A 19,692-nucleotide genomic window follows, 5' to 3' on the forward strand; every position below is an offset into this window, starting at 1 on the left:
AATAGAAATGTGACAAGAGTTCATGTGTATGGACGTAGACAAAAGATTAGACAAGCTTGTTAAAAGGGAAAAAGGCTCATGCTAGTGTTTATAGCCATGATGGATTGTTTGTCTCCTCATCTTTAGTCGAACTAAGGGCCAAAGTCCCGGGTGTATTCTGTTACGTTCCAAGAGAGTAGTTTGGGGGCTTGTACTCCCTCTCTGAAGAGTGTTGTTGGTCAGAGAGCCAGAACGGAAGAAAGAGAAAGAAAGAGAGAGAGAGAGAGAGAGAGAGGCCGTGGTTTAACCATTGTGCATGTGATTATGTATACAGGTTAGCAGAGAGATAGCGTCTGATTGGGAAAACTAGTACCAATCAACAGTGAGTTTACAAACCAAAGATATTCAAAATATCTAATTGCAGCTAAGGCTGCTGCTACGCATACTTTTCTTATGATGAATAATACAATTAATTTGTTCTTAGAGAAAGAAGAGTTTATTTGAATTGCCCATCACCAATCACGTTGCAATTAAATACATAATTGTTGAGTGTTCTAAACAAGCTGTGACAATCTCAGTCTTTATAATCTTTATGGACCGCACTTGTTTCATGTAACGCACTTGTTTCATGTAACGCACTTGTTTCATGTAATGCACTTGTTTCATGTAATGCACTTGTTTCATGTAATGCACTTGTTTCATGTAACGCACTTGGTTCATGTAACGCACTTGTTTCATGTAATGTCTATTATCATGGTAACAAAACGTTATGAACGTGTTTAAGTCTGTTTTGCTCTCTTTTGTCTGTATGTAGAGTTTTAAAGCATAAAAAATATGACAATAACTGATGCTCACTTTATTATTTTTTATGTGACCAATTATAAGGCCACCACTTCTTTTTAGGTGCAGAATTAATTCCGTTCTAATCAAAATTCTGCAAACAATTAAAGAAAAAGCGTGAATACTTATGATTGTTAATTGCCAGAATCAACATTATTAGAATCGTATTAAATCATGAGAATAAAAAAAAAGCCCACTTGTATTATTTGAACTAAAACATATTAAAACATGAGAATAAAAAAGCTGTATTATATTATTCGGACTACTGTTCTCACTGTCAGTGTTATTCATACAACGTTTCGGCCAATGTAATCTCCAACCTTCCTCAGGCGTATTTTGTTGAACTCGGAAATCTTTCTATCAAACTCGCAGGGAATTCGAATAGAACCCTTTATTTAATCCACAGGAATAGCATGCTCTCGTTCTGTCATCCGCGACTGGGTAGAAATAGTATAAATAATTCACATTCTTAGTATCACTCACACCAAGGATTGAAACTTTTACTTTCAGAGGAATGTCACTTACATCTGAATTTTACTTAACACTTTATCCATTAGAACACGGGTCCTTGTGCAAAGACCCATAGTCTAACTTCAATGATCTAATGGGTACTGATATGTCAACGTGATTCTACTGTATATTGTTGTATAGGAGAAATGTTATAATATGTATATAACAACATGATGTGTGTGAAGAGCTTTCAAAGTTCATTAACTATACCATAAAAATACCGGGATCTCGTGTCATGCCTTGTCCTCAAAGATAACGCCATAAGATAAAATTGTGCCTGATTAATTTTGTATTTATTGGATTGGACATATGGCGACCTCTGTTGGCTTTTTTCTGCTAGCAAGTGCAAAATATTAATCTGAAGCGCAGTCATGTTTTGAAACCCACGACGACAATATTAACAACAATATTATAATATTATTAGCAATACAAATCCGAAGCACAAATCATGTTTCGAAACCCATGACAACAATCATGTGATATTTGTTGTGTAAACTCATTTAACTAAGTAGAAGAGATAAAAATATATGAATTATATAGGTTTCATGTGTAGGTAATGTTTATGTGCATGAGTGGTGTAATGGGTACGATTGGGGACTATGAAAATGATTATGCCGAGTTCAAATCCTTACAGGCCTGTCACATTCATTTATATCCTCATAACATTGGGGAAGGACATGAACTCAGAATTTCCCACCAGCTATCGTAAAATAGCAACACATGTTCAATTAATAATATAAAAGGAATCATTTATTATGATTTCATGTTGCACAAGAAAAGACAATCAAACCTTCCTCGGATGTCTTTGGTCTATCTCTGTACACGGGTTTGTCAGAGACTCTAACATTGAAATTTAACCCCCGGACCAATTATTAAAACAACATGGTGTGCTGTTTCCTCAAACCATCCAGCACGTTGCCCAGGTTACAAACAGAAATACCCCCTTTATTAATAGCTTCTAATGCCAAATAAGAAGCTGTGGGCAATGAGGGATTAACTAATTAAAAAATGTTTAAAAATAAATCTACATACTGGCAGGTGGGAACAAGAGATAAAAAGGGCCCCTCAGTTCATTTACACGCCAGAAAGGAACAGGTAAGTAATGATATAAACCTTCATTCCTCTGGAAATGGCCCTATAGCCATTACAGAGGCTAAACAAGGTTGTCAATTAGTCCTTGATAAAAGGAGGCTCTGGCCTTCTATTATCACCAATTCTAGCAACCAAAAAAACAAACATAATATTAGCGGGTTAGAAGCCTAACCATGATCAGTTGCAGAAAAGAAGGTCCTATTGTTGTCAAAGTTTGAAAAGTGGCGCAAACCTTCAAACACGATTCTTGCCGAGATTATAAGTAAAAAATAAACCTCCCTGAAAAACACCCACGATCAATACCTCAACAAACTTCCAATCTTGAGAGAAAGATGATCAACAAAACAAAAACGTGTGAAAAGGGCCTTATACGGTTGAAGCTTGTTTTTTATTTATTTTTTATTTTTTTACACAGGCTTCACTACATTATCAAGGCCAAGAGGCCACTCGAGGGTAAGGGTTAAGAGTGTACAGTAGAAATTGGACAATATAGTAATCATTAGTAATGGAAATTTGGTAAATTTGTTAACTTATATGGAACGACTCATCAAGAACTTATTTACGTTAGACTTGAAGACAACCATATTGTAGTCAGCCGGAAAGCAGGAAAACAGAAAACAATTCCATAGGCGTGCAGTTCTAAGAAAGAAGCTTTGTTCATGGAATCTACGTTTAGGTTTAGGCACAGATAAACAGTGGGGGGAATTATTGATAGTGTTTACAGCTAAACGAGTATTTCTTGTGAAAGTTTGGCGATGAGGGACCATAGACTGAAGCTCAGCCGAACACTTTCCATGAAAATAACGATACATCAGAGACAAACTCGCAACATCTCTTCTGTGAGATAGAGGTTGCAGTGAAAAGAAAAGGACATCTACTACGAGGCCACAAAGTCTATTTTGAACTCTATCAAGGCAGGACAAGTCCTTTCTAGCAGCTCCTGCCCAGATGTGGCAACAGTATTCCATCCTTGGACGTATCTGGCTCTTATATAGATAGAGAATTGCATCAGCAGTGAGAAATCTACTGAATCGATAGAAAGATCCCACCATTTTTCCAGTGGCCTTGGCAACAGATTTGATGTACGTGTTCCATTTAAGATCAGGAGTAACAGTCAAGCCCAGAAGTTTGTCAAAACTTGAGGCCTCCTGAAGACGAGAGCCATTCATTTCAATTGATGCCAGAGGTGGATCAGAATTCATTCATTTCTATATGGTAAATAAATAATATATTTCAAAGAAATAAATAATATCGTTTTTGGCTTTCTCAAATTTCGAATAATATCTCAAATTCAAAACGATACTTCTCAGTGCTAATATCATTCCATTAGTCATTTATAATAGTTATTGTTTACTATATTAAATAACAGCAAAAAGATAAGCATGTCATAAACCAGGTAAACCATTTACGTTGATATTAGATACTTATCTATTCAGTCGTTAGTTTTATGCGATCTTGATTATTTTTTCATAAAAATTATGATTAATATTTTTGAAAAAAATTTCTTATCAGTTTGTCCTAGTTGGGGATGGAGCATCTTACCGGATGCAAAACATTCACCTGCTAACTCAGGTATTCCAACCGAGTGATCTTTTCAAGATTCTGGCCGTCCCTTTAAGTGCAATTATTTGAATCTCTCTTGCACTTACGTCACCGGGTATATTTGCTTGGTAGTTTTTAAAAATATTTTTCACAAGTCCGTTTGCTCCTATAATAACTGGAAATAACTTCTAAAGATTCCAGTTAATGAAATCAGCTATGCTCATTTAAATTATGTATATTTAGGCAGCATTTTCTCTCTATGGTATATTTCATTAAATAAAATAGACGTTTTTTGTCTATTAATTCTATTTTCGATTCTTTCCAACTTCCGATTAACAGTCTTCACTTCTGGCAGGAACTAGCTGATGTAATCACCATGTCTATCGTAAGTCCGAGTACTTTGCAATCCTTCAGAATTCATCATCATGGATAAATTAATCTAACTGGTTTTGAACAATCATTGTGAAATCGTGATTGGTAAAGATGTGAAGTCATAATTAACTCTCAGATATCTGTATAGCAACAACTTGTGTTTATGAATCATGCACTATAGCAATTGTATTGGCAGTAATAAAAAAAGTGTTGATATGTCATAAAATAGAAACATGAAATGAAACCATATATAGCATTGTGGCGGCTCTAAAAACAGCTTGCTGTAGAGCTGGACAATAATTCTTTGTCTCATACTATTGCATTCTCTTACCGCCGTGGGCGTATAAAATCATACACCCGTGTATATTCGTTGTAGTCTAGGTTTCTTCAATGCTTGCGCTACTGTTAATCGCTTGTTGACTGAGAACCACACGGGCATCGGTTTGGTTTTGAAGACTTTATTTAACAGAACAAAGAGCTCGACATTAAATGTATGTGTACACGAGAGAGGGAGAAATTTAGAAAGAATAAACTGGAGTGATAATTATCATTTACATCTACTAAGAGGCTGACTTTTGTCTATTGTCTTGTCCCTCCCACCTGCTAGGCTTATTGTACCACCGCGTCCTACGTCCATTCTTGTCAGGCTGAGAGAAGTAAAACTGTTCTTTAATGTGCTGTGATTTCTTGACTTCGTCTTTAAAACTCGCCACTCCGTTTAAGGCGCCCTTGATTCGATCCCCCTCAACCTCTAATAATTATCTAATAATAACAGCTGAAACCTTATTGACACGTAGCAGCACTTTTGTTGTAGCCATAATAGTAAGAGTCGTTACGGGTTGATAAAATAACACCAGCATAAAATCTGTTTTTATATTTTCCTTTCTTTAAAATTGCTTTAGTATCTTTGCAGTTATATCACATAGTCGTATGCCCCTCGATGGGTTGATCGGGAAAATTGCCTGTCCTATTCGTATTTTTTTACTACATTTCTCATCTTGGGTGTTATTCTAACCATTTTCGGGTGCATACTGCTAAACTCGATAATCTTTATATCGAACTTGGGAATCTGTAGAATTTTGAACAGAACCATTTATTTAATCAATGGGAGTAGATTGTTCTCGTTCTCTCATCTATGACCAGGTAGAAATAAATCTTTTGTAATTGTATTCTTAGTATCGCCTGCACTAGGAACTGAGCCTTCAACTTCCAGAAGACTATCACATAGAACTTATTACTTATATTCATTACGCTATAGGTTCTTATGAATCTTGTGGTTTAAAGGGTTCTGTACATATTTTCAAATTCGAAAGAAAAAACTCCTGAGTCGCTCAAGATTTATCTAAATGAGGTCAAAGGTTAGATTGACATGAAACATGAGAATAACATACAAGATGAAAGGCTGGAGTCCAAATAAACGACATTATCAATCCTCAGTTCAAAAATTCTGAAAGGTGTCGGTTCTAGTGTACAGATAAGAGCCAAGAGAAATATTAGATTCGATTATTCTGCCATGGCAACTACGCATTTATGACGTCACTTTCTTCGAACATGTTAACTTAATTTCTAGTGGAAATCTCCTACTTTTATATAATCTAATTTGTAGGAGATTTTCTTTTATTTCTACATAATCTAGCACATCCAATGCCATATTACTACGCATTAATGCAAATATCATATAATATACTTATCCGGATTTCATTGGATAACTACGAAAGGGAAAGTTAGAGACAAGATTGTTTTTATTTGGGAAAATTTATCTCCTCAAAAAAGTAGCATGCATACCAACTAAATAAAAGAAATAGACTCCTATATGGGAAAATACCTTCTTTATATATTTTATCTTGTACTTGGATGTCAAGCATTTGATGTCAACTTTACTGAGTGCAAATAAAAATAGGTATGTAGTTTCAGCGGCACTCACACAGGAATAAGAGCACTTCAGATGACGCACGAGGTGCCTTTAATAAGTTTCCAGACATTTTTCGTTTGGGCACTGTTATTGATAGTACACACATGAAACTCTAGGTCCTTCTAAGTAATCGCCTCTGGCTGCAATGCCCTTGTTATACCGTTCCAACAACTTCTGGAAGGCGTCATGGAAGTCCTTTTATGTGAGCGTGTCAATGTTCCTTGTCACAGCCTCTTTCATCTCCTCAATTGTCTCATAACGACAGCCTCTAAGGTTTTCTTTTAGCTTAGGGAATAAGCAAAAGTCACAGGGAGTTAGGTCTGGACTATAGGGAAGGTGAGGAATTGTCTTGATGCCCATCTTGGTCAAATAGTTTGTGATCTTCTCTGAGCACCCTTGAGACAAACTTTGTGCAAATATTCCGCATCTTCAGTTCATCACCAATACTTGCGTGTACAGTTCCCACACTGACATCAAACTGTGCCCTTAGTGCCACACAGTGGTTCTTATCCATGAAATTCTTTATTTGGCCAATCAACTCTGGTGTTCTGACTTCCTTACTCCTCGGCCCTGTCGGTGGGGCATTAGAATACACCGACTGCCCCTCTGCAGAGGGTAAAAGTCCCTCAATGGGGGTCCTGGATATGACCTTAAACTATATCCAGTGGTGAGGCCCCAGCTTGGGGGCTTTGGAGAGTGTGGAGCCACCCTTTAATTACCATTGCTCCCAGGTCCACTCTGAGCCAGAGTGGTAGTACCTGTTAGGGTTCCAACTATGGGTTAAATAGAAACTGACTTGAAAACAACAAATATATTCTATTAAAAATTTTTTCTTCAAAATCTTTGGATTCGGCATTAAATAACCCGAAAAGGGTTGATATGCCGTAAAACAAAAACAACCAACCAATCCTTATTCCTTCCACACCTCTCATCATCCCTCACAGATTCCCTGCCTTCCTTGAATCTCTTATAACATTTAAAAACTGATGCTCCCTTAATGCAAAGTGGTCCAAAAACAGTCTGAAGCCTTCCATACATTTCTGTGGTAGTTTTTCCAAGATTAATACAGAATTTCATGGCATATCATTCTTCTAAAGTGTTCTTGCGTCCATATTGCATTTTTGAAATTCACTAGCTATGACAATCAAGCTTTAGCAAGATGTATTCCAATTCCTGCTGTAGCTGTTCATTTGAACCTAAAATAAAAAAAAATGGTCAGTCATCTCATAAGATAAATAGCAATAACATACTGATTTTCAAGAGTTTGTGACAATTTTAAATGCGTGTACAAAAAAATCTGGAAACTTATTGAGGGCACACTGTACCATAAACCCATCTCACTTCAAAAGATAATGCCTGGAAAATAGCCTCTTCAGAAGGAGAGGATGCATCAAGAGTGAGAAAATTATTTTTTATCATTGAAAAATATACAGGTGCTAATTAGTTCATCTTAATTACAATCATTTTTCCTTGTGCTTGCCCAGGTGTTAACAGTAATTAGCAGATTCTTCAATTCAAAAGAAGGGCCGCCATAGCTTTTATTGTATTTATTTTTAATCAGTGTCTTTCAAAATGATGCACTGATGAGTAGAAGAACCCATGCTGAAATAGGTACAGATGCAAGAAACTTCATGTACAGATCTTTGGGATATTTATAAATATTCAAGAAGTCTTCGAAGACTAAGATAGTCAGATTGGTGGATTCTTTCCTTTGTTAATCATATATTTTATATAGATGTGACTTCACATGAAGATTTGGTATCTGTCTGAAGTATTTGCTATGTATTACTTCTCTTGATACTTCAGTTTGTAAGACTATTTCATCAGACTAATATGCTATCATACAATGGCCAAATGAATGATGGTATTCGCTCGTTTATCATAGTACCATATTTCCAGACATTGTCTCTTTTATTTGGATGAGAAATAGTTTAATGTCTGTTCTATGGTCACGATATCATCTTACCAGGGATTACTTCTATTAATAATGCTCACTTCATTTTATTATATTACTAGCAGGAGGGAGCCTTTCTGGTCATAAAAAATAGTTTAATACATGCAGATTTCGTTTATATTATTACAGAGCCAATTCCCTGTTGAATATTATACTGTACCTAACATAGGATACTTATTTAAAAAGTAAAAATATGACTTGGGTGCCATCAGCTAGAATCAAAACCAAAACATCTAGAAGTGTAAGCCATGTTTAGTTTCAGAACAGTTTCCGATGGTTCGCTGTACTACATAAGTCCTGAGATGTGACTGGTTTGCAGTATACAGTTCTCGAGTAGGAATCCACAGAGCAAAAGATTTTTCCCGTGTTGACACGGAAAAAACATGCAAAATTGCTACAGAAAGGTTTAATATTTATGAAGCAATTCTGCTTTCTGATTGGTTGGTAGCAGAACGTGAATTCGATCAGCAGATAAATAGAATCTCCTGACTATGTAGGATCATACCCCATTATATCACAAAAATATTGTAACCAAACAGTTAGCGCTCCAGCCATGTTCCCTCAATAAGAGCTCCAACCGCGTTTGTTACCGTTCGAGCTAACCCAACAGATAGATATGAAAGTTATATAATTAAACCACTTTTAACTATGATTAATTTATGCATGTGCAAACCAATAGACATGTCGGCAAGGGGAAATGAATATTTTGTATTTCAACCTGCACATTTTGTATGCATTATTTATTTATCCAAGCAAAGATTTTACTCGTTATAAACAATCCTTCGCATGATTACTATTTCCTGTTAATTTCAGTGTTATGTGACTAGTAGTTTAAGAGTTTGTCGGTTAAAGATTTACACAGACAGACACACATACATACATCTACTGTTTGATCTATATAGATTCCATCAGACTAATATGCTATGTTTAAATACTAAGTTCAGGGGCGGGGAATAGTATATGTTCATTCACCATCGTACCATACAACCAGGCATTACTTTTCTTTCTTTCTTTTTTTTTGTATAGATTGGGGTAAGTGTAGTATCTGTTTTATGGTCATAATACCAGCCTATTAGATAATTTAGTATCTGTTTTCTTCTCGTGATAGCATACTTCTAAGCTTGCAAAAATATGTGACCTGAAAAGGTATAGTTACGGAGATTTGGTACCTTTATAACTTGACTGTTACACTTTAACCGTGTCGTTACATTTCAACCACTCGAACCCACACGTTGCCTGGTACCGTTGCAGGAATGAACAAACAAGGATAGACATAAAAAATACGAATCTGCATTTTTTTAGGTGAATACAAAAAGCATCTATTCCAGTAAGTTCCCACGATGCACTTCATTATGTTTCAAAATATCATTCACGCGTCAAACACGTCTGTTAAGACACTCTTTTACATGTGTGTCTCTATCGTCGCTTGTCTCTCCATTTTTTTTTTTTTTTTTGACCCCACGGCATTTTTTTCTATGGCTGCACATGAGTCAAAACACCTCTTCCTTTGCTCGGCCACGTGTTATCTTTTTATTTTATTTTACCTTTTCTTTTCTTGCATTAACATTATTGCACACATGTACAATCATTTCAACATGCATCCAACACCTTTCTTCTCTCTGTACTTTTTCGACCACGAATTCTATTTTTTATTTTCCTTCCCTTTTCTTCTTCTTAACGTTACGTCAGTGCCTGCACACTTTCCAATTTGCATACGTGCTTTAAATGCGACTGCTGCTGCTTTTCTCGTTCGGCAACATTGTGTTTCAATAAAAGTGCATTGCTTTGTTACCTCTGTCTGTGTAAAGTCGAAACGTTTACTTCAATTACAACTCAATTTGAGTTAATATAGTATTTCAGAGGGCTAGTGCAGTATCTATTTTATTAATACAATACCGTCCTCCCAAGCATTGTTTCCTCTTTTTTAGTGTAGTGTAGTATCTGTTCTGTTGTCAGTAAACCATTCCTCCAACCATTACCTATCTACTATAATAACAATTTGTGTCTATGAATAATGCATTGTGATAACTATGTCGGCATTAATCAAAAGTTGTTGGCATGCCATAAAATAGACAAATAAAATTAAACCATATATAGCTTTGTATCAGCTCTAAAAAAATTGGTTGATTGCATAGCTAGGTAATGGTTCTTCGTCTCATGATAGCTGAGGTATTGCTGACACGTCACAGCAGTGTTAGTCTTCGTAGCTGTGATGGCAACTTTTGTTGAAGCTATCGTAATAACAGCTGTTACAGGTTGGCAAATAAAATTATCATACCTAAAAACCAAATTGGGATGGATGTCTCTTATTTTACATGGAATAAGTTTCTGTATATTTTGATGCATCTGCCAGTCTTAAGTACGAAATAGAATTTTCGTCATCCATCAGCACAAATTAAATAGATATTTCAAATCAAATAAAATGCTTACTTTAGAAGCTTCCATTATGAAATAAAAAAAAAAGACGTGCACTATGCATGTGCAAGTTTGAAATCGAAAATTGTCCTCTTTCTTGGTTGTGGACTAGAGCTGGATGAAGGTGTTCCGTTCAAGTTCTAAATTAATATGATCATTTTCTTTCTAAACCTTGGTAGTTTCAAACAATGGACGAGAGATATCTTCTGTGGTGTATCATGTGTTAATTTGCCAAATGACATCTTGGGGTGCACAGATCGTGTTATATTTTTACTGATTGCATGTCAATGAGTTTTGAGCCCTCATTTGCCTGATGCCAGAGAAATAACAGATCAGTCTGTCATACTTAAGTATTTTTCTCATTAAAAGGTGTTTGGATATATCAAAAGAATATTGTTTTTCTTTTTTCTTCTAAACGGTTGTAGTTTGAAGGAAGGTGGCACATATTTATGGTGATCCCAAATTGCTTATATTCCAGTCTTTATAAGGAATTTAATTCCGGTTGGTTTATCTTGTTAACTTTAACGCTTATACGCTTGGGAGTGATAAAAATCTATCACTTACCTCTCCATTGGGTCAAATACCACTTTGTGTTCAATGAATCGTTTAAAATAAGTATTGATTTAGCATAAAATTACCGAAAAGGGGTTATAAATGCCCACCAATTTTAAGCTTCCTTTCTTTTAAGTAGAAAGGTTCATCTTACAGTCTGATAAATATGGTAGTTGAGAATTCATCTAAACAAAATTAAAGATGATTTTGCGTTTAATACTTTCCGTTTATGCGAAATCGATACGTTTAAGTCGTCTCCGTTTATTGGGAGTTGAGTTGCGTGTGGTTACATAAAATTTCCTACCAAGTGCAAAGCTTTCATAGTGCAAATAAAGAGAGAAACGGCTTTGTAGAAGCACAAGAGATAAAGTTAATCTGCCCCAGAAGAATATCTCTTATTTCGCATCTATACTGTATACTCATCGCTAAAGGCTGTCTTCAGAAGAAAGTAAGAATATAATAAAAACAGGGTATTAATAAAGGAAACATAATAATAAAGAAGAAATAGGAAAATAATGCAGCTGTATAATCACGATTCCATCACCGATGATCGTGCTTTTCATTTAAATTATGTTTCCTCATCAAAAATATAAATATCATCTGTATTAAATGTGATTCATTTTATTTATCTCTTCTCCAGGAAATTAGACATGATAAAATTGTTTCTGTAGGAAGAACAGAATTCAGACTTGAGGATCAATTTGCTTTCAAGGACCCCAGAAAAAATCTTTCTCTATATTAAAAATAAACCTTGTGACTCCAATAACTCGAGTTTATCTATTTGTTTTCACATGCAATGTGCGTTAAAAATTAACCTAAAGTCTTCTCGTCCATTTTGTTTATTTTCTGGGGTGCTTAAAATCGAATTGATCCCACCTTGGTGTATCCAGGTTTTAAGTCCATGTAGTTTACCATTTAGTCACTGTCACGTGATTAATGTTTTTTTTTTCTTTTTTTTTAAGGAATCTGTATTGAATTCACCAACACTCGCAATAGTAACACAATAACCTCGTGACTGTAAACGACACTCTTTCCTCCTCTCACTCAAGCTTGCTTTTTATGCAATTTTTCACCCTTTCCCCTTTGTCATGTGTGCCCTCTGTTTTCTCGTGATCTCGCGATCTCGCGAGACCACAGTTTATAAAGCACTAGGCGCCATCTTTTTTTCTCTTTTCCCATCCAACACTTCCCTGCGGCAAGTCCACCCTTCCTCCGTCACGCCACTGCTCGCATGCACATCCACACAATGCACAAATACGCGGACGCTTGCTACTCTGGTGAGTATTACAGAATCACTAATTGCTTTTAATGGATTTTGAAAAACCTGTGAAGTTATACCGTTATATTTCAAACACGGTATATATATATATATATATATATATATATATATATATATATATATATATATTAAATTTATTTATACAAACATTAATGGCTACATATGTGCATACATGTTTCTGTAATCACCCGCGTTGGTAGATTACGTCTTCAGGCCAAGAATTACCGTCGAAAACTGATATTTCAAACAAATACACTTTCCTATTTCGTTTGTCAAGTTATAATGTAATCTGGGTGGGAGTCAAAAACCGTTTTATGGCTCCCACCCATATTACATTCTAACTTGACAAACGAAATAGGAAAATGTATTTGGTTGAAATATCAGTTTTCGACAGTAATTCTTGGCCTAGAGACGTAATCCTCCAACGCGCGTGATTACAGAAACATGTATGCACATATGTAGCCATTAATGATTGTATAAAAAAATTTAATATACCTGCTCTGTTCACTCATTGAGCACTCTTTGGTAGACACATGTTGTTTCATTGGATGTACTTCTAGGAAACTAAACTCTACTGGCTATATATATATATATATATATATAAGTGGCAGTTTTAGTCATTTAGAACTGCTTTAAAGCTTCGCCGCTCACTCATTTTTCGACCAAATTTCAAACAATTATTACACTTTATAGATTACCTTCTCAGCTATATTGTGAAACAATTTTCAATTTTCGTTCAGTAGAACAAAAGTTATGATGAATTTAGTGGTGTTCCAAATCGTAAAAAAAACGTAAGGAGGTGAGAGATGTTTTTTTCTGACTGGTTTCCGTAGCAACCGCGATGCTTCAGTGACTAGTGTTGTTACTAATTCACCGTTCTCGCAAAAGAGAAGTAACAAGTGAAACAGAGAATGAAAGAATGAAAGGGAGATAATTGGGGAATTTATTGAAAGCAGACGAGTGCCATACATTGTTATTACATACGTGTATGCTACGTTTATTGGGGCAAAAAAATAAGACTGAAATTAAACAAAGAACAAGTGAATTTACTGGAAGCCTGGAAAAAATCATGGATTGCAATAGAAAAATGCGAGCATGAAAAGTAATATGGTTAAACTTAAACATGGAAAAGAAAAGGACAAAATATTCTAGTAAAAATAGAATAAATTTATTACTTAAAATATTGCAACATTAACAATTTTTTTTTAATTCAATTTAACATTATATAATCAATTCTTAATGCTTTAATATTTCAAGTCATGAATTTATTACATTTTTACTAGAATATGTTGATTTTTTTCCTTTTCCATGTTTAAGCTTAACCAGATTACTTTTCATGCTTGCATTTTTCTATTGTAATAATACAAATAATGGAAAAAGAAAAAAATACGGATGTAGAATAATAAATATTTAGTTAAGAGTTAGAATACTGATATATTAGACAAAGAAAAAGTAAAAAAAACATCAACGAAACAATTATTGACTTACTAAAAAGTGTTTAGTGCATTAAATGATAGTGGAATAGGTGACATGCAAATATATTATCAAACTCTTTCTTCATATATAAATATAAAAAATGCTCTATATTTTGCATATTCTTGCATTTTATTAAACACGAGCGGATCGAATGTTGCTTGAAAAGGAATAGGTATCACTACTATGTAGCTTTCACTGTGTTCATAATACCATATCACTTCCTTTGTGTTTACTGGCACCTCCTTCCATTTTACCTCCTGAAGTTCTGGAAATATTGCGAATTAGTGTCTTCACATACGTTTACAATTTCATCAAAATCTATATATCTGTAAAAGTGAGAATGTGTGTGTGAGAACACTTCTTAACCTATATACTAAACGAATTGTTGATGTACAGACTTGAAATTTGATATGTAGGATATTCAGACATGTGGAAAACTTTTAAATCGGTTTTGTTCTGGAGGAAAGGGCTGCTAAGGGGTAAAAATTGCAAAATTGGTACTGGGGTCACTAAAATAAGGACTTTTTTCTAGAAATTTTATAACCGTCTCCATAGACTTTTCTGCATCATCTCATGATATTGCTTCATCAGAGTGTTCTTGGTTATTTACATTAGGGTCAAGAGAATGGGAGCTGTTGCTATTTTCATCACCATTACTGCCCTCAGGATATTGGTCAGTAGTTTCCTCATCTTGTTGCGCCCACATTTCAACATCATTTGCATTAAGTGATTCAAAAACAGCGTGGTTGGTCGGTAACCGTTTGATTTCAAGAATATTTTCTAGGCCATATGTATTCTCTGATTCTTTCAGTTCAGAAGCCTTTGGCGCTGGGCATAATTTACCCCATGCTTTTGTTAATGTGTTTGCTCGAACTTGATTCCATGCACTTGCGAGAGAAAATATGGCATCTTTGATAGTAAAATGGCGCTGAAAATCACTTATACTCACGGTACTATTTATCATATTCATCATGAAATCATTTCTGTAGAAACATTTTAAGTTCCAAAGAATCCCTTGATCCATAGGTTGGATGAGAAAAGTCACATTAGGTGGTAAGTAGCACACAAAAATATTCCCACAAGATGACACTAGTTCTGACTCAGGAGGATGTGCTCTACAATTGTCTAACAGAAGCAAGCACTTTGAATCAGGTTTACCTAATTCAAGAAAACGCCTCTGGACAACTGGCGCAAATTCTTGCAAAAAACATTTTTTAAACAACTCTTGATTCATCCATCCATTTCGTGAAGAATAATAGGATACTGGCAAAGGCGTAACTCCTTTCAATGCTCGGGGACACTTTGATTTGCTGATGACAAGAAGCTTAAGTCTATGAGTTCCAGAAGCATTAGCGCATACCAACACTGTTAGTCTTTCTTTATTTAATTTGAATTCTTTTATTTTCTGCTCCTCGGATCCGGCTAATGTTTTTTAGGTAAGCACGTCCAATTTAAGACACTTTCATCAGCGTTGTAAACATCCTCTGGTGTTAAACCAAATCGGCAATTATCGTCTTGAATTTGTCACAATAATTTGATGCTGTGTGTGTATCAGCAGACCGTTGTTCGCCTGGTATTGTTAATTGTCTTATACCATGTCTACTCTTAAAGTTCCTAAGCCAGCCATCACTGAATTTCATATCTTCTGCGATATTTAACTCTTCCTTAAGAGATTTCGCTTTAGCAATTAACATGGGCCCAGATATTGCTACACCTTTATTCCGTTTTGCTATATGCAATATTCGATCGAATTCAACTTGCTTTGGTCTGCGAAGAGTCCTTCTTTTGACATGTCTTTTATTTGAAGAGAAAGGAGCAGCCTTCAATATTTCCTCCTTTTCTGTTTGATGTAAAACAGTGTACTTCTTGCAATCTTATAATCTCTCAATATAACGCTATTTTCAACTCCAGCATCTAATTTTTCTATAATTTGACGTTTTTCGAGTAAAGTCAGTGTCATTTGTTTTCTTTTAGAGTTGCAATCTATTGTGACGGGTTTTTTAAACCATTTTAAATATAGCAATCTGAAAAAAAAAATACAGTTAGTGTAAATTAATTATCAATAGCTAATCTACATTAATTACATAGTACCAATATTAACATTTCTGCGCAATATCTGATTAAACCATGTAAACAGTTTTACTGCAACTCCGCATCAAATATGCTAATACAATTTCAATGACGAGACAGTTCAAGTTTAGAGAAAGTTCAGATTTAGAAGAAGTCCAAATGAGAGGAAGTCCAACTTTAGAGGAAGTTCAAATTAAAGGAGTTTTAATATATATATATATATATATATATATATATATATATATATATATGTTTAATTATGATGTTTCTATAATTAATGGTTTTAAAATTGTATTAAATTCTATTTAATATTTTATTTTAATTTTATTAATGATTCCATGAGTGGCATTTTTGGAAATGAGAGCAGGACTCCTGTATTCTTCATTAAGTATTATACAGCACCCGTCTTATACCTTTGCATCAAAAACATAGTTGTCATTATCAACCTTCAGGATTCAGCAACAGTCTGAAGGTTTTAATTAATAATTGAATTTTTTTTTATCTGGGTAAAGTTGAATCTTTCTATTTAGACCAGAGCAAATATTCATTTTCTTTTTAGACACTATTTTTACTCAGTCTTATGAGAAATTATTGGAAGGTTTTCTCGTCCAAATACCCCCCATCCTCCGTCTTTACACTACTATTTAATGAAAATCTCCAAATAGATCCTTTGTGTGATGGGTGAATGAACTTCTATTTGTATAAAAGTTTGTTCATCACGATCTTCTGCGGACGTTTATCGATATTTTGACATATTGGGCGTACTTGGGGCATTATTTGAAAAAAAGAAAACTGAAGTTGATTTTGAGAGTTAGATTAAATGTTACTCCCCCCCTCCGTCTTCACGCACAGTGTGTATCATTAGTTAACACGGATGCTCCCAGACAACCACACATTCCACATTAAGATGAGAAGAGTCTGAATCAGTTCCTGTTATATATGGAACCTCCTTACACCAATGCACAGAGGTAGATGCCTAGACAGCTTTCAAAAATTGTCATAGCCATATTAAATTAACTCTACGTCTTTATTTACTTGCCTCTCCACGAAGACAGACTTAGACACAGTCGGTTTTCAATTTAAAGAAAATTCAGATCCCTAAAATGGCATACTGCATTGAGACAAAAGTAAAAGTTGTCTCAGTCTAAAAGCATTTCTCCTCTAATGATTGAGAACAGAAAAGAAAGTGTCGTCTAATAACAGAGGCTACACTTTCATCCTAGCAAAAAGCCAAGTACGTCCAAGGATGGAATACTGCTGCCATATCTGGGCAGGAGCTGCTAAAAACAGCCTATCCTGCCTTGACAGAGTAAAAAAATAGACTTTGTGGCTTAGTGGGGGATACCCTTTTCTCTACCCTGCAACCTCTCTCCCACAGAAGAGACGTTGCGAGCTTATCCTTGTTTTATCGTTATTTTCATGACAGGTGTTCGTCTGAACTGCAATCTCTGGTCCCCCCTCGACAATCTTTCACGAAAAACACCCGTCTAGCTGAATCCACTGTGAAAAATGTCCCTCACTCTTTATCTGTGCCTAAATCACAACATGGATTCCATGAATAAAGCTTCTTTCTTAGAACTGCACGCCTGTGGAACTCTGTTCCGTCTGCCTGCTTCCCACCTGACTACAACTTGGATGTCTTCAAGTCCAACGTTAACAAATTCCTAATAAACCGCCCCCTTAAGTGAACACTTCATCAAATCTCCACACTAACGTAATGTACTTGCAATAACCCTTATCCCCGAGTGGCTTCCGGGCCTTGATAAGTTGTGACCACTGTGTAAAAAAAAAAAAGGGATCATATCATACTTTAATGATGGATTAATAGTAGAGGTAGTAAATAATGTAAGGTATTTGTTAAGCTTGGATATGTACAACACTCTCTCCTTTTAAGATCATTGTAATTTTTGTAACATTATCCACAATTATTTAATACCAACCTGAACAACCAACATGCAAACACAGAAAAGGTTTATTATAGTAAGTGAACGACCATTCTCATGATCATGATGATCATCACCATCATTGGTTTAACGTCTGTTTTATATCTTGGTATGCAATAAGTAATTACAAGTTTGAAAACTAGTGTTTAATATATACGAGGAACAGCTCGTCTGAACTGGTACAACAGTCATAATCTTCGAGGCTAGTATTGGTGCCGTTGATGTTGATGTGATACTTGAAATAGTTCATTGAATAAAAAAAGGGTGATGTCAATAATTTCTCAACAACAGAAGTGATGAGAGATCTGTGCGTTAGTGTATGTGGAACTATTGAGATAGCATCGACCAAGAAAAACATGGGAAGAAATGATAAGGAAAGACTTGAAAGAAAAAGGGACAAATAAAACCTTGTATAGAGATAGGTTAATTTGGACGTCAATTTTTAAAAAGTGTCTAAATCACATGTAAAACAGACATTCAAATGATGATGATAATAGTGGTGGTGCTGCTGGTAGTTATGAATCTAATTTTATTGAAACTAAATCCTTGGTATATTATCAATTAGGCAGCATGTTTTCAGCGTATAAAATGTTTTCATTAGGTACGTGCAAAATGAATGCCGATGCTCAAAATGTATAAACATTTTGACCCCTCCCTTTACTTAGAACTTCACCAAAAATCAAGAAATTAACCAATTTTAATGAAATTTTCAGTATTTATCAAATAATGATCGCGGAATATAATGAACTAATTATTTTTGTTTATATCTTAGTGGAAATGTATTATTTTGTTTAAACAAAAAATACATTTACTAAAGTTATGGTTTGGAGTAGTTAATAAAAAACGCAAGAATTTATTTATTTATTTTTTTTTTCTATAAAAAAAGCATCGTAATTTGTAACAATAAAAAAAATAATTTTTACAGGAACATTGCGAAAAAAGCTCTAAAGTCCGTATTAATGAATTCGATATAACTCGAAGAAAGATGAATTTCTCGAACTACCGATATTACCATTGAATTAAGCATTGTTTATTTAATATTTTCACACACAAATAAAATTATAATGGCAAAAATATTTCTACTTTTTTTTTTCAATTACAGATTTCGCAGAATTGTTATATGCAAGATTTTAATAATTTCCTTGCTCGCAAGAATGTGAAACTTTCAGCGTAACATAAGTTTTGTATAATCTCGAACAATAATTAAAAAAAAATTAATTTAAAAAAAGGCACATAAAAAATAATTAAATGAAAAAATTATAAAAATTGATACAAACGTTTAAAATGGGAATGTATGGATGCATGTCTGGAAAAAAATCTGAGATCCCTACCTCCTTTTTATATGATGACTTCATTTTGAAACAGCGTTTTGATTGGCTGAAATTTTGGGCTTCCGTATATTCGTGTTTACAAACCTTTGTCGGTTGTGTTTTGCCGAACGGCATAATTACTGGCTTTTTGAGGGCTAATTAAGCTGTATTTTGTATAAACAAGATGTTTTTTATTTAATTCAATGTCTTGGGACTTTACTTTGCTAATTATTTTTGAAATAGACCCAGAAAACTAATATTAATCTTTTAAAGGATTTTTACAATGAATTTATTTAACTTCAAAATTTAGCTGAATTTGGTTAGCTCGCCGTGAAAACATTTTCATAACATTTTTTTTTCACGTGTACGAATATTTTATTTCCTGTAAAAAATTAACTTTAGTCTCTAATCTTTCAAATTCAATCAAAAAGTAGTTGGAAACCTAC

Source organism: Euprymna scolopes, chromosome 1 (assembly GCF_053919585.1).
Source record: "Euprymna scolopes isolate OS-2025 chromosome 1, ASM5391958v1, whole genome shotgun sequence".
NCBI lineage: Eukaryota > Metazoa > Mollusca > Cephalopoda > Sepiida > Sepiolidae > Euprymna > Euprymna scolopes.